The sequence below is a fragment of the Caretta caretta genome, chromosome 1, assembly GCF_965140235.1.
Source record: "Caretta caretta isolate rCarCar2 chromosome 1, rCarCar1.hap1, whole genome shotgun sequence".
Classification (NCBI taxonomy): Eukaryota; Metazoa; Chordata; order Testudines; family Cheloniidae; genus Caretta; species Caretta caretta.
This window is the reverse complement of record NC_134206.1, coordinates 126,761,656-126,775,709: the sequence shown is the minus strand read 5'-3', so window position 1 is coordinate 126,775,709 and position 14,054 is coordinate 126,761,656. Positions and strand designations below refer to the sequence as shown.

At 39.2% G+C, this 14,054-nt stretch overlaps 1 protein-coding gene across 6 annotated transcripts in view; it reads left to right on the top strand.

The window, feature by feature from the left end:
- Nucleotides 1-14,054, top strand: part of LOC125640850 (E3 SUMO-protein ligase ZBED1) — a 79,461-nt gene that overhangs the window by 1,535 nt on the left and 63,872 nt on the right. For 2 of the 6 annotated variants that reach the window (XR_007357926.2, XM_075131071.1), the window contains exon 2: nt 133-280. The exons of 1 other annotated variant lie outside the window; for it this stretch is intronic. The gene's annotated coding sequence lies outside the window, so the exon portion shown is untranslated. Of the gene's footprint in view, nt 1-132; nt 281-10,392; nt 10,589-13,557; nt 13,641-14,054 lie in introns of all 6 variants that reach the window. 3 more of the 6 variants (XR_012669429.1, XR_007357925.2, XR_007357922.2) reach the window with 3 other exon arrangements.

Below are 14,054 nucleotides of genomic sequence, written 5' to 3'. Positions count from 1 at the left end.
AAGTAATTGAAAATTAGGGAGAACATATGTATTATTAAAAGGGCAAAAGTACACACGTTTCATGGCGAAAACACAAGGTTTTTTCCTCTTTATTTCTTTATTTTTTTCATTCTCCCCTCCCCCCCCCAATAGATTTACCAAAAGAAAAAAAATGTGCGCTGTAAATTCTGAATGGCAAAAGCACGTTACCCTGCGCAAGAGGATCAATGGCTAAGGGTTAAACACCGAGCAAACCCAGCAGTCTCCGAATCTGTTGATAAAGTGTGTAATTGAAGACTCGGTGAGTGTATATTTGAGGGGCACAGAGAACACTACAGGAAACACATCCTGCGCTGTTATTTTCCACACCTGCATGATTTTCATCCCTTGATTGCTATTGCTATTATTGTTGTATTTTGTTTTGCTACAGGGTGCTATAATACTGGGGCAGCAGCATATTTAAAGGCCTAGATACATTATTATTAAAAATGAGAAGCCCTTTAGAAATGAAAAGGTACTAAACCTTCAGACTGATGTTTCTGTCCTTGACCCAACAGCGTTGAGGAATGCCAGTACACTGCTAACTAGAGTATGTATTCCCTCTGACTGGTTTCAGAGTAACAGCCGTGTTAGTCTGTATTCGCAAAAAGAAAAGGAGTACTTGTGGCACCTTAGAGACTAACCAATTTATTTGAGCATGAGCTTTCGTGAGCTACAGCTCACAGCTTATGCTCAGATAAATTGGTTAGTCTCTAAGGTGCCACAAGTACTCCTTTTCTTTTTGCCCTCTGACTGGGATATAGTGTGACTCTCTGTGTGTGTCTATGTCTGTGTATGCTGGGGAGTAAGAGAAAATTGAATTTGTTCTTAAAGAAAAGATACACAAGTGTAGTTAAATGCAACTGCAATTCAAGGTGATTTGACGCTGTATGTTGGTGATAGAAAGATTACTCTTAAGAACATAAGAATGGTCCCACTGGGTCAGACCAAAGGTCCATCTAGCCCAGTGCCCTGTCTTCTGACAGTGGCCAGTGCCAGGTGCCCCAGAGGGGATGAACAGAACAGGTAATCAAGTGATCCATCCCCTGTCGCTCATTCCCAGCTTCTGGCAAACACAGGCTAGGGACACCATACTCTTACAACAGAATTCTTATTTGAAAGGCAATCTGTTGCAAAGATCCTGTTTTAAAGTAGACTCCTTTCTCATTTTCAGTTGTACTCATATTCAAATTGCATCTCAAAGATCTCCTGATCTGGGTAGTGAATCCGTCTGGACATTACCATTAACGGATCCTACTAATGTGATTATAGCAACAGTGACATCAATGTTTACTTGCCCTGCAACTACAGTAGCAATGCATTTGTTTACGTCTATCACACACACAGTGAAATGTCTGTTGCGCAACAATTCTGAACAGCAAAAAGATCATAAATGCATTTTAAATGGTGATGGGTATGTTTTTCACATGCATCTAATTATTTAGAAATAAAACAATCCCCCACCACCTCCCCCCAAAACCCTCCTCATTTAAATATTGCAGTTTCACTACTAAATAAACTAATTCCTACCTAAGTAGCAAAGAGCTCTTCATACTTTAACATGCCAAGCCACGTTACATGTCCCCTCCAAATGACAACAGTGCACATATTCTGCCTAAACCACAAATGGAGAAAAAAAAATTAAATCAAATTATAATAACTCTGTGATTTAATGTTAATTATTTTACAGCAAATCAATGTCTAAATCAGTCACATGCAGGGTAGGACATAGTGAAGCAGATTAAAAAGTTTAGTGGCATCTGTGTTAAATATGAGTATATGTGTGAACAGAAAATAAATATTGAGTTCAGATACCATTAATTATTAATTTGCAGTGTTTTATAACATATATATATGTTTTATAACATAGCCAGTGTTAATCAGCCTCATATTTGTAGAGGCTCTGAAAAAGCATTGTTGTCTTAGATTTATTGTTGCACTATTCAAAATCACTAGCTACATTTAGGAGCTATGCTTGTTGTCTATTATAATGTATTAACTGATGATAGATTATAAGCAACATCCTAAGAAAATGAAAGTCACCCTTGCTATTTCTACAGTCTGACAGAGGGTGAAATCCTGGCCTTGTTGAAGTCATTGGGAGTTTTACCATTGACTTCAATGGAACCAGAAGTTCACCCCAAATATGTTTGTAATAGGAAGGAATAACTGCAACTGAGAGAACTGTCAAAAGGTTACAGTGAAAGTACAAATGTTACTGAATTTTACAGTTTAACTATTACAACAGGGTAGCATGAGTGGCATGGTCCCAGGAACGCCAGAGTTCTAATCTCAGTTCTCACTCAGGCTTGCTGTATATCTTTGGACAAATGGCTTAGGACCCTGCACAACATTCTTTACTCACTCCTTATCCAAGAAAAACCCAATTCAAGTCTGTGGGAATTTTGCTTGAAAATGGAAGCGCCTGAGTAAGCACTTAACCTTTCGGTTTTGCCAGCTTTTGGTTTCCTTTTCTGTAAAATGGGATTAATGTAGGCAAGATTCTCTGTGGTGTGCCCATTTAGCATTGCCTGCATAATCTGGTTCTATAGCTGTTTTAACAAACCCATTAAGGATCATCCAAGTGTAAAGTGATCAGGATGGAAGCACTGAGTTAGCTTAGGGGCTTTAATGCCATTCCCCTCCCTTATCTGGCAGAGCAGGGAAAAGGGGCCAGGACCAGAAGAAACCAGAAGAAACAGTGTATGGCCAGGGTGCCTCTATATCAGGGGTTCTCAAACTGCGGGTCGTGACACCTCAGGAGGTCACAAGGTTATTATGTGGGGGGTCGTGAGCTGTCAGCCTCCACCCCAAGCCCCGCTTTGCCTCCAGCATTTATAATCTGAAATATAAAAAAAGTGTTCTTAATTTATAAGGTGGGGTCACACACATAGGCTTGCTGTGTGAAAGGGGTCACAAGTACAAAAGTTTGAGAATCACTGCTCTATATCATACCAATCCTCAGCTGTGTTTTTGGGCCCCTGTGGCCATTGCAGTCTTGTGCAAATTGGAACAGCAGGACTGGAAGACAGCGAAGTGAATTTAAAGCCACCTTTGCACAGTTCCAGCCCCCAATTTACTTATGGGTTTGACACAGGAACCATTTAGTGAAATTCTATGGTCTGTGTTATGCAGGTCAGACAATATGACCGTAAGGGCCCCTTGTGGCTTTAAAACCTACAAACACATGCATTCTGGCAAGCATTTAGTTTTATTTGAGGATTGGCTCTATATATTTATAACCTGGCTCATAGGGGATTATAAATATTAAGTAGGTAATGCTTGCAGAGCAATCTGAAAATGCAGAGGGGCTCTCTAAATGCCAAATATTCTTATTCTTATTCATGGGAGGAGAGTGCCACATGCTCAGATATATCTAGGGCATATTCCACCTGCATCCTCGTCTCCTTCTTCAACACTAATAATGATGCTGCCCTAATGATGTTAGTAAAAATCCCACAGGGCTACACAGTATTCTAAAATGCATCTATAAGTTAGATCGCCTCTTACTGAAGTCCCACATCGGTTACATAGCACTGCTTACTTTTCTGGTATGTTCTCTACACACCAAATAGTTCAATACTGCTCCACAGAGGGAACATTTGATAAAAAAGTATGTTGAAAAGTTGTGCTGCCGTTTCTCAGCGGGTAAAGAGTAGCTAACATTTTCAGTTTTTTTTTTTATAACTTTTTCTTTGTTTGTTTGTTCTCTGCTTTTTCTCCTAAGGTGTAATATTTTGAGCTTTGACTGCTTAGGACATACTTGGAAGACAAACTGCACAAATTGATTTTCCTAAAGTGTGCTGGTAAATTGATAAGAAATATTGGAGAGCTTTCCATACAAATCTGCACTACAATATTTGTAGTAGATAACTTTATATTTTTATTTGTAGTAAACTGTTTTTCCTTGTTCAAGTAGAGATCCTTTAAAGTAAAATAGCTTTCTTGGTGTAGCATTCTGTTTTTTGTGTATGTTCTAATGAGCAGCATATAGCTACAGAGTGGTACCTTATAGACACTAGGGCCCAGATTTTTAAAGATATTTATATGCCTAGTAGGATTATCAAAAGTATCCAGGTGTATAAAACTCATTTAATTCAATGTGTGTTAGGCACTAAGGTGCTTTTGAAAATTCCAGTAGCCACCTAAAAACATTTAAAAATCTGGTCCTAAATGAAAAGGTTTGGGTTTAGTCCTGCATGCAGTGTCTGCGGTTGAGAATCATGTCTCTAATTCGGATACTTTGTTATGGTACTGTGGAATCCTGGATATACTCTTTGGTGTTACAACATGTTATTGTTAACAAGTTTAGATACAAAGGGGGCATATACTAATAGAGTGATTTTTTAAAAATATAAAAATTTAATGAATTTGAATCATAGTTGGGGTTTGGATTAGTGAGACACAGGGGTGGAAAAGATTGCCTGATTTTGTGTTTGTACAAGAGAGAAATAAATGGAAAGAGAGAGCAGAAAATACTATAGCATCAAGAGGAAAGCAGAGAGACTACAGGGAATTCAAATTCTGAAAAGCGCAGCTAATGTAGAGCAGAGTGCTGGTCTCAAAGGACATGAATTGTCACTTCCATTTAAAAAAGTATTTTTTAGATAACTATGGGATTGAGATAGAAACCCATATCTCTACAGCTACCTGAGATTCTTTATATGAATGCCTTTGTTCATTTAGGCTTGAAATTCATGTCTGTTTTAGCTCGCATATACATACATGCACTTAACGCTGGTAGTGTTGCAGCTACTTCACAGAGAATAAAAGAAAGATGATATTATACAATGGCACTTTAAATGAAATACACTCATGAAGGGAATACATACATAGTAAACATACTATCCTCTTTCTTTAAAAAATGAGTATAGATTCCATTTGGTACACAAAAACGTTGGTTGGTAGTCCATCGCTGACGATGATGATGATATTGTCACAATTCTCATCTATAACTATGCATATGACTCTGATGTCCGAACCCTGATGCAGAGCTGGCCTCACTGAGGACATGGGAAGTCCATATCTATGATGTTTGATGATGCAGCTTTGAGGCACCTTTCACATGCAGCCTGGAAACGATTTCATTGATTCCGCTCAAACTTGTTACATGCTGATCTTGTCAGAGAGCGCCAGTGATTCCTGTTCTGAGCCATTTGCTTGAGTTCCTTAAGATTAATACCAGCTCACTGGAGACTGCTCTTCTGATGATCTTTTAAGTGCGTATATGGATGACCCATTTTTCTTTTGCCCTGCCTCAGCTCCCCATACAAGATCTGTTTTGGGAGACGGCAGTCTTCCAATTTGATGACATGTCTGGTCCACCTCAGTTATGCTCTCAATAGCACTTTCTCAATTCTGATTGTGTTTACTCTCTCTAGGACCTTAATATTGTTCACTCTGTCCTGCCAGCGAATGCTCATTATTGAGAAGAGTAGGCTCTTGTGAAATTGCTTAAGCTATTTAATGTACCGTCTATAAAAAGTCCATGTCTTAGATCCATACCGGAGAGTTGTTAGAACCACTGCACTGAAGATCTTCAATTTGATGGAGAGATAAATGTTGGGTTGGTTAAGGACTTTTGTTTGGAGTCACCTGGCTGGCCTTACTGACTCTGGAGGCAATTTTCTTATCAAGGGAACTTTCACTCGAGATGGTGCTGTCCAAATACTTGAACTGATCCACATTTTTCAGCTGTTTGCCTTAGGTGAAAATGGCTGGAACTAGGACATTGGAATGAGGTGCTGGTTGGAACAAGAACTCTTTTTTACTGAGACTGATGGTGAGGCCAAAGAGCTGGGATGCTTCAGAAAACCTGTCAACAATGACCTGAAGGTCATCATGTCTATGAGCCACCAAGGCGCAGTCATCTGCAAAAAGTGCCTCAATGAGAAGTCTCTCCTGTGTCTTGGTCTTAGCATGCAGTCTTTGAAGATCAAAGAGGGTGCCATTGAGTTGGTAGCAGATGTATATCTCTTGATCCAAGTCCCTTGTGGCATAGCTGAGGACATAGGCAAAGAACAAATTGAACAGCACTGAAGCAAGTACACAACCCTGCTTCACTCAGTTTGAGATTTTGAATGCATCAGAAGAGTCACCATTTGAGAGCACTTGCACTGTTATGTGGTCATGGAACAGACGTATGAACCTTCCTTGCAGCCCAGTTTATGAAGAATAGCCCATAGACCCTCTCTGTTGACCGTATCAAAAGCTTTGGTCAAGTTGATGAAGACTGCAAACAAGTCCATGTTCTGCTCCAAACATTTTTCTGGACCTGCCTTATGACAAAAATCATGTCTGTAGTATTATGACCTGGTCTGAAACCACACTGCGCTTCTGGCAGATTCTCCTCAAGTATGTTTTCAATGAGTCTGTTCAGTAGAATGCTGTACAGAGGAGTGAAATACCTCTGTAATTTCTGTAGTCAGCTTTGCTGTCTTTGTTTTTGAACAGTGATACAATAATAGCATTTCTTCTTCCTCCCAAATGCTATTCAAGATGTTGTGGAACACTTCAATAGCCTTTGGGCCTGCTACTTTGTACAGTTCTGCTGGAATACCATCCTTTCTGGACACTTTGCCAGAGTTCAATTGTTTAATGGCTTTCATGACCTCTTCAACTGATGGAGGGAGATCAAGATCCTCTTTGATGGGTTTCTCAAGTAATTGATCAAGGACATGTCGATTGACTGTGGATAGTCTCTATTGAGTAGACTATTGAAGTGTTCAGCCCAGCTCTGTATGATTCCGTCCTTGTCTTTGATGAGGGTTATGCCATCTGCCAGAGTTAGATGGTCCGTAGACTGCTTTGAGAGAGTCAAAGAACATCTTTGTGCTGTTCGTATCTGTGTAATGCTGAACTTCTGCAGCCTTCCTCTCCCACCATTCATCCTGCATTCTTCTCAGTTCAAACTGGGCCTTGCTCTGTAGGTACTTAAACCTATATTTCTTTGAGATGGAAGTGAGAGTCTGCCATTCAACAAATGCTTTCTGATTGTCACTTAGGAGTTTGGAAATGTCCTCGCTGTTCTCATCGAACCAGTCCTGGTGTACACTTTTCTTTGGCCCCAGTACTGATTTAGCTGTGTCAATAATCACATCTTTGAACTAGTTCCATATTTCTGTTGGGTTGCCAGTGATTGGTGGGCATGAAAAAAGCTTGTCATCAAGTGACTGGTGAAACTGCTCCTGATAGTCAATGTGCTTTTGCTTTGCTATGTTGAAGGCTGTTCTGTTGAGCTTGGGGTGCCAGCGCTGTGAGGGGATAATATGCAGGTTGAGCACCGCTCTTACCAATCTGTGGTCTGTCCAGCATTCTGCACCACACATGGCTCTGGTAATTCTGACATCGCGGATATCTCATTGGTGGGTGATACCAGAGTCTATCAGCTGCCATTGTATGGTCCGTGGGAGCATCCATGGAAAAATATATCAATATCAAATAGATTTTTGTGCCTGATCTTGTTCCCACTAAATTTAATGGGAGCTTTGCCACTGACTTCAGTGAGAGAAAGGGTGGACCCTAGCATGCTAGGGGAAAAGGTTTTAGATAGTTAACTTGTTATGACCACGAAATATACATATGCACAGAAAGTAGGAAGAAGGAAGTAGCTGAATTTTAATATTTATCCTAAAAGAAATAAAGTCTGTGCACAAAAGAACATACTTTTCACATTTTCTACATCGTATGTGTATGTGAAAAAGAAGGAAATCTCCTAGAAGACATGAGAGATTAAGGTTATACATAATGAAGCCTGTTGTACAATTATTGTACTTGGTGTATGGTTAGATCTTTAAAAAGAACAAACTTTTTGGATATGATTCCTATAAAATCTGTATAACAAAAGGGTTTGATGTGACTGGAATAAGAGAACATATATGCTAAGTGCAGAAAAATGCATTATCTTTTGTTCAGTAGCATCTTTCAGATTGATTGTATTTTAGGATAATAATTGAATAGATGATAATAAACTTTATCTGCCAATTCAGTATCCATTTCTACTGTACGTTGTATGTACTGTGAACTCTGTTAAATGAGGACTTGACAAACCATTTGGAAAATAGATTTATAATGCCTACAGTAATAATTAAGTAAGGTCTTCAGGGAAAATATATTGACACAACTGACTGTACCTAACATTTCTTAAAAACATTACCTCTTTAGGTTAATGCATTTCTGAAGATTATCATCATCCCCCTTGTGAGATATGTATATCTAGCAGGGATTAAGACTAACTAAATTGATAATCAATCTCTGTTCTAATTACTTGTTTTTATTTCATATTGTAATTCCATTCTGGCAAGCCTACTAGGGATTACAATTAAATGGGAGATTAATGGAATGTTGGTATCAGTGAAGACAAAATAAAGACACTGTGAGCATACAGAAAGACACACATTGGTATAAGTTTGCAGTGACTGAAAAAGTGTAAATGAGCTGGAATAAGAATTAGGAACTGAGGAATGTACATTTACCCATTGAAAATGGAGATGCAGAAGGATGAGGTATTGCTAGACCAAATCTAACTCCCCCCTTCGGGAAATCACTCTGAGGAAGTAGTACAAAGGTTATGCTGGAGAGAGAGACAAGACTGTTGTTGGAATTCAAGGACTTGGCATGTCATGATGTGTGATAAAGGGGAGGTTTATATGGCCAAATCTTACAAGTACTAGATTACTCCCTGTGAATTCCTAGGGGCACACATGAGCTGCTTCCAGTGAGGAATCAGTTGTATTCAGTGAGGAAAATAATACTGCCTTGCTTTTATATGGCATTTTTAGTCCACAGATCTCAAAACACTTTACAAAGGAGGTCAGTATCATTTTACAGATGGGGAAACTGAGGCACAAGGTGGTTAAGTGACTTGCCCCAAGTTCACACAGCAAACAAGAGAACCTGGGAACAGAACTAAAGTTCATCTAACTCATAGTCAAGTGTACTTTCCACTGGGACACACTGGCTTTAGATTCTCCTACTAGACTATATAGTGGCTAGCTGGCCTTAATGTCCCTCTGTTGGCTCTCAACCTGTTCCAGGCCAAATAGCCCAAACAGGAAAGATGTCAGCTTTCAAAAGAGTGTGTATCTGGACTCATTGACAGGACTTCCTGACCCATACCTGATCAAACAGCTATGCAGCAGCCTAAATCATTCTGAGAGCTTACTCTGGTCAGCAATTCACACATGCCTACCACTTACATAACTCCTCACTTCTGCCATGCCTGACTCTAGAGATGAAGTGATCTAGATACATAGACGTGCATCACTGGAAAACCTGGACCACTATAATGAGATATGGAGGGAGAATGCTGCCTCCAAATACAATACTAGTTCTGGAATACAGGGTCTAGAATCACAGGCCTGTATATTTTGTATATCTCTTATGCAGCACCTAACACACTTTTGGCACTACAGAACAATAAATCATAATAACTCAGATCATTATATTTTGTGTTGGGCATACCCCTGTGTATTACTGTGGGTTTTTTTTAGTGTACATAGCGTTCTTGCATCATTACTGCATTCTATTAAAGGTGCCCATTACTTCTCAAAATACATTACACATACTATAGTTCCCAGGTCAACTAGGCAGTATAGTATGTGTAACCATTTGTACTGTAGGGTTTGCAAGCAGTTAGCACTCAAATCTGACCTGCTTTGAGAAAAGGAGCAATTACATGGGTGTTATCATGAGAAACCTGTGTAAACGACTGCTGTGTTTTACTCCCTTACGTAGATGGAATACTGCGAATGGTGTAACTTTGTCTGTTGTGCTGTCCCCTTACTGCACTGAGCCAAGAGTGGACTTCAATGAAGATGGGAGTCAGAATAGTTTTTAGTGGGGGAACCTGATACTTCTCTGCCTACATTACTATTTACTCAGAAATTGCAATATCAAGCTAAAAATGGTAATAATTTTCAATACAACACCAAAATACTGTAAATTAGAGCTGCAGTGAACTAATCATCAGAGATTCAAACTCTGATTCTCTCAGAATAGTTCACAGACTCACTGTCATTCACCTATTAGACTCAAGAAAAGCAAGACAGAGATGCCTTTCTTATGTAATTTATTTTATCTGCAATGATGTCATATCGCAATGAACGATGTTTTGAGCCTGGAACAAAATGACTTTTGCATATTTGAATGCTTAAATTGTTTTCTTGGAGGTTGACTCTAATTTATCCCCATACAGGCTTGCAAACCTGGAGAGCTTTTAAATAAAAGGAGTTAGAAAAGAGAACGTGAGGCTGTTAGGTGTATTTGTATCAACTTTCCCAGGTCTAAAAACAAATCATACATCAGCTAGCAAGAACATATATTGCACTATAGAACTATATAAAGTATATAAAGGTCTCTTTTTACATTTTACAGTATGATAAAATAAGTGGATCGGCTATGAATAATACAGATTTGTAAGCTGTGTTCAAGAACTTGTGTGAATTTACCAGACTGTGAGGAATCAAGTTTCTGTCTCCTTGGACTATCCTGTTCCAGATACCAAGTTGAGACCAAATTCATTTAACTTGATTCTGCCAGTGGGACTGGATATGGGATCCAGAGATCAAAGGTTAGTGTATATAAATTACAAACTAACGATTGCCATTTTGCTTCAGAAAGCATTCCTCCCAGTGTTACCAATGAGGTCAGATGCAGAGTAGGCGCATTTTTGGCAATACAGCCATTGCAAGCAGGAAGCAGGTAACAAATTCTGAAAAGATTACTTCAAATACCTAAAGTTACATGTGTCTTTCATGACAAATTCTGTTCCCAGTCACACTGGTAAATAGCCCATTGAATTAAATGAGCTTGCACTGGTATAGCTGAGACTAGAATTTTGCCCACTTTTGGATAGATCTTTAGCTGATGTAAGTCAGAATAGCTCCACTGAAGTCAATGGAGCTATGCAAAGTTACACCAGGTGAAGATCTTGTCCCTGTGTCCCTGTTCCCATTCCTGCCCTTAGCCAAACATGATTCCAATTTCCCCATCTCCATTCGCTGTTCCCATTTCCCCCACCCACCCACTCACTCACTCCCTGACTGACTGCAGACTATGTAGTAAAACTTGAGTTCAGCTTAGCTATACCTTACCCAATCATTTTCCTGAAATTTAACTAACCAATCCTAACATACTGTAACATGATTATTTAACCAATTGTATCCCACCACCTTAATTAGTTTACACCCAGCAAAATTAATTATACAGCAGACAGAAACAATCACAGAACCAGACAGAGATTATACAGACAAACAATAGCAAAGTGGGAACTATAATGACAAAACAGTACAGAAGTGAGGATTTCACATCCCAGCTATTGATAAGTGAGTTCTTGCCAGACAGGATGCTATCAAACTAAGTTTTCTTTTACATTTTCTAGACACTTCCCTTTCTCTGAAGGTGATAGGCACTATCAGGACAGGACTGTATTCCTAACAGCCCAATAGCACCTGATTTCAATGTGACTAGTTTGGAATGTGAGGAGGTGACCGGTCGCTTCCCAGCTTATGGCTGCCTCTGTTGCTTAGCCAAAGACCTTAGCCTAAGAACAGGGCCTCAGACTGTCACAGTAAGAGAAGGACCTTACACTGGCAGACAGTGATTTTGATTCTTTCTTTTATACCTCTAACTAGCCAAGTGATAAGAATACACCTAAATTCTTAGAGTACAGGCCTTTACAGACAGGCCTGAATATCTGTATCCTAACAGTAACATTAAAGTTGCCTTCGATACAGTTCCGAAGAAATATAGAGTTCCTTAGAAATACAGTTCTGGAACAGGTGTTTGAATCACACAATCCTTTATTTTATCCATTGCTTGAATTTTATATTCATGTAAGAAGAAAACCCTGTTCACTTGCCTCACACAAGTCAGTGGGACTACTTGTGTGAGGAAGACAAGCAGAATTTGCCCTGAAATGTCAGGACAATTGTGCTAGTTAGGGCTGGACATGTAGCTGGGCCTAATCCTATAAACTCTTTATGCACCAAATTCTCATTTGAGTCAATGGGAGTTCCATGTATGGAATGTATGTGGGATGGAGCCCACAGTTTAGACAGGATTTTGGCAAATCTTACTTGTACAACTTAATTCTAATATGCAGCTGAACCCCCGCCACCCCAGCTATCTAACAGCCTACTCCTGCTCCCTTTGAAACTGTTCCAGTGGAAATATATCAGGCCTGAAGCCCGGACTGACATTTGTAGAGAATTGTAAAGTGGTTTTGTGCTGTGGAGTAGACAGATCTCTGCTACGGGATAGGTTAAACTTTCCAAAATTATTTTAATTCACAATCTAATCTGGATTTGAAAATGAGTCTTTGGATTTAAAAGGTAAATGCATTAACCCAATGTACCAATAGTTCCCGTTCTCTTGCTGTCACTAGTCAGTGTAGTTTGCAGACATGAATGTCTTCCTTTGCTTGATGGAGAACAGTAATAGAGGAATGCTGACCCTTGCTGTTCCAGCTGTAAAAAGTTAGAGAATTTATGCAATAGGAGCAGCAAATCTTAAAATAAACGACCCTCCCAGACATTTCTATGGTTGTTTATTTCCTTTTTTGTTTGTTTGTTTTTTAAAAGGTTTATGTGATACATTTTAAAGGTTTATCACCCAATGTACTCACCAAAAAGAAATTTTAAAAGTCAAAAGGAGATATTGTCAATTGTCTATTGTTGGTAAACATCTTATAAATTTCTCTCCTCATTTTTCTATCTCCATTAAATAAGCCTAGATTTTCCCCTGTTATATGATCTGTTTTTCTGCCTTTCATTGTAGTGTTTCTAAAAGGGAATATAGATTGACTGTGCTGAAAAAGGAAAGCTTAGATTCCCCAGCTGTTTCAAAACAGTGTTAGTGCACCTGGTGATATGAGGCATAGGTGGCTTTACACCACCTATTCACGCTTCCTTCTTTCTCCTCCAGGGACACTGCTAGAAGCTGAAACAATCTCTGGCACGAATTAGAGCAGCCTCAGAGTTGCTCTCACTTCTGCTGGTGAATAACATCCTGGAGAGGTTGTTCCATTGGCCAAAATCACTAGAACACATCATGCAATTCCTATTACCTCTCATATCTGACTAAGCCCCACCCCAACCCAATCCCATGCTAAAACACCCCCTACACTGGCAAAGGGGGGAGGAGCAATGCAGGAATAACTGGCATAAGATTTCCCTATACCAGGGGAATCCTCAGATGCTGCCTTAAGGCAGTTTTAAGTCCCTTTAGCACTGCTGAAGCACAATGATGACTAAAACTGCTTTAAGATGGCAGTAGCTGAGGATAGTCCTAATGCTGGGGAATCCTCAGATGGGACAGACATTTCAGTGAAGTGTCCTAATTTTAGACATGCCGAACCCTTTCATTTTGATACCAATATATGGTTTTAGATGACTAAGAATTGTGACTAAATCTTTCTAAAATCATCACTTAAAACCTTGTCAAATAAATGGAGAAAATATTTAAAGGGAAAATTATTTCATTTATTGTAGCTTGTTTTCCAGACGTTTCCCTGAAATATCCCTCTGTTTTATTGTTTAGCTGTGCTAAAGGGACATTATATCACAGAAACATGGAAGGCCAAAGAAATCTATGGACAAAAAATGCACTTCAGAGTAAGAAAGGTAAAGGTAAAGCAAAGGTGAAAATTATTAAGAGTTTCTATGTCTTGTTCATACCACAACTTGTGAAAGCACAAGATTCTTCCTAACAAGCATCTCCCTGGCACAGACAATTGGATCCTTCGAGTTAACAGTCTTGTAGGATTTGCCTGTTCTCAGCTTTTTGTTTACAATATTAGGGCCAATTAAATGAGGCCCTACTCAGTGCTCAGAGCAAACTACTAATACTTTCAATAGGAATTTTGCCTGAGTCAGGATTGTAGAATAGCTTGGAATAAGTAATGCAGGCATGAAAATTTTGAAACGGTATTTGTGATACATTTTATGGTGTAAGCTGTACTGGGCAGCTTACATTGTGTTTGTACAGCACCTAGCACATTGTGGGTGGTACCAGAAACAAATAGTAAAATAAGGATG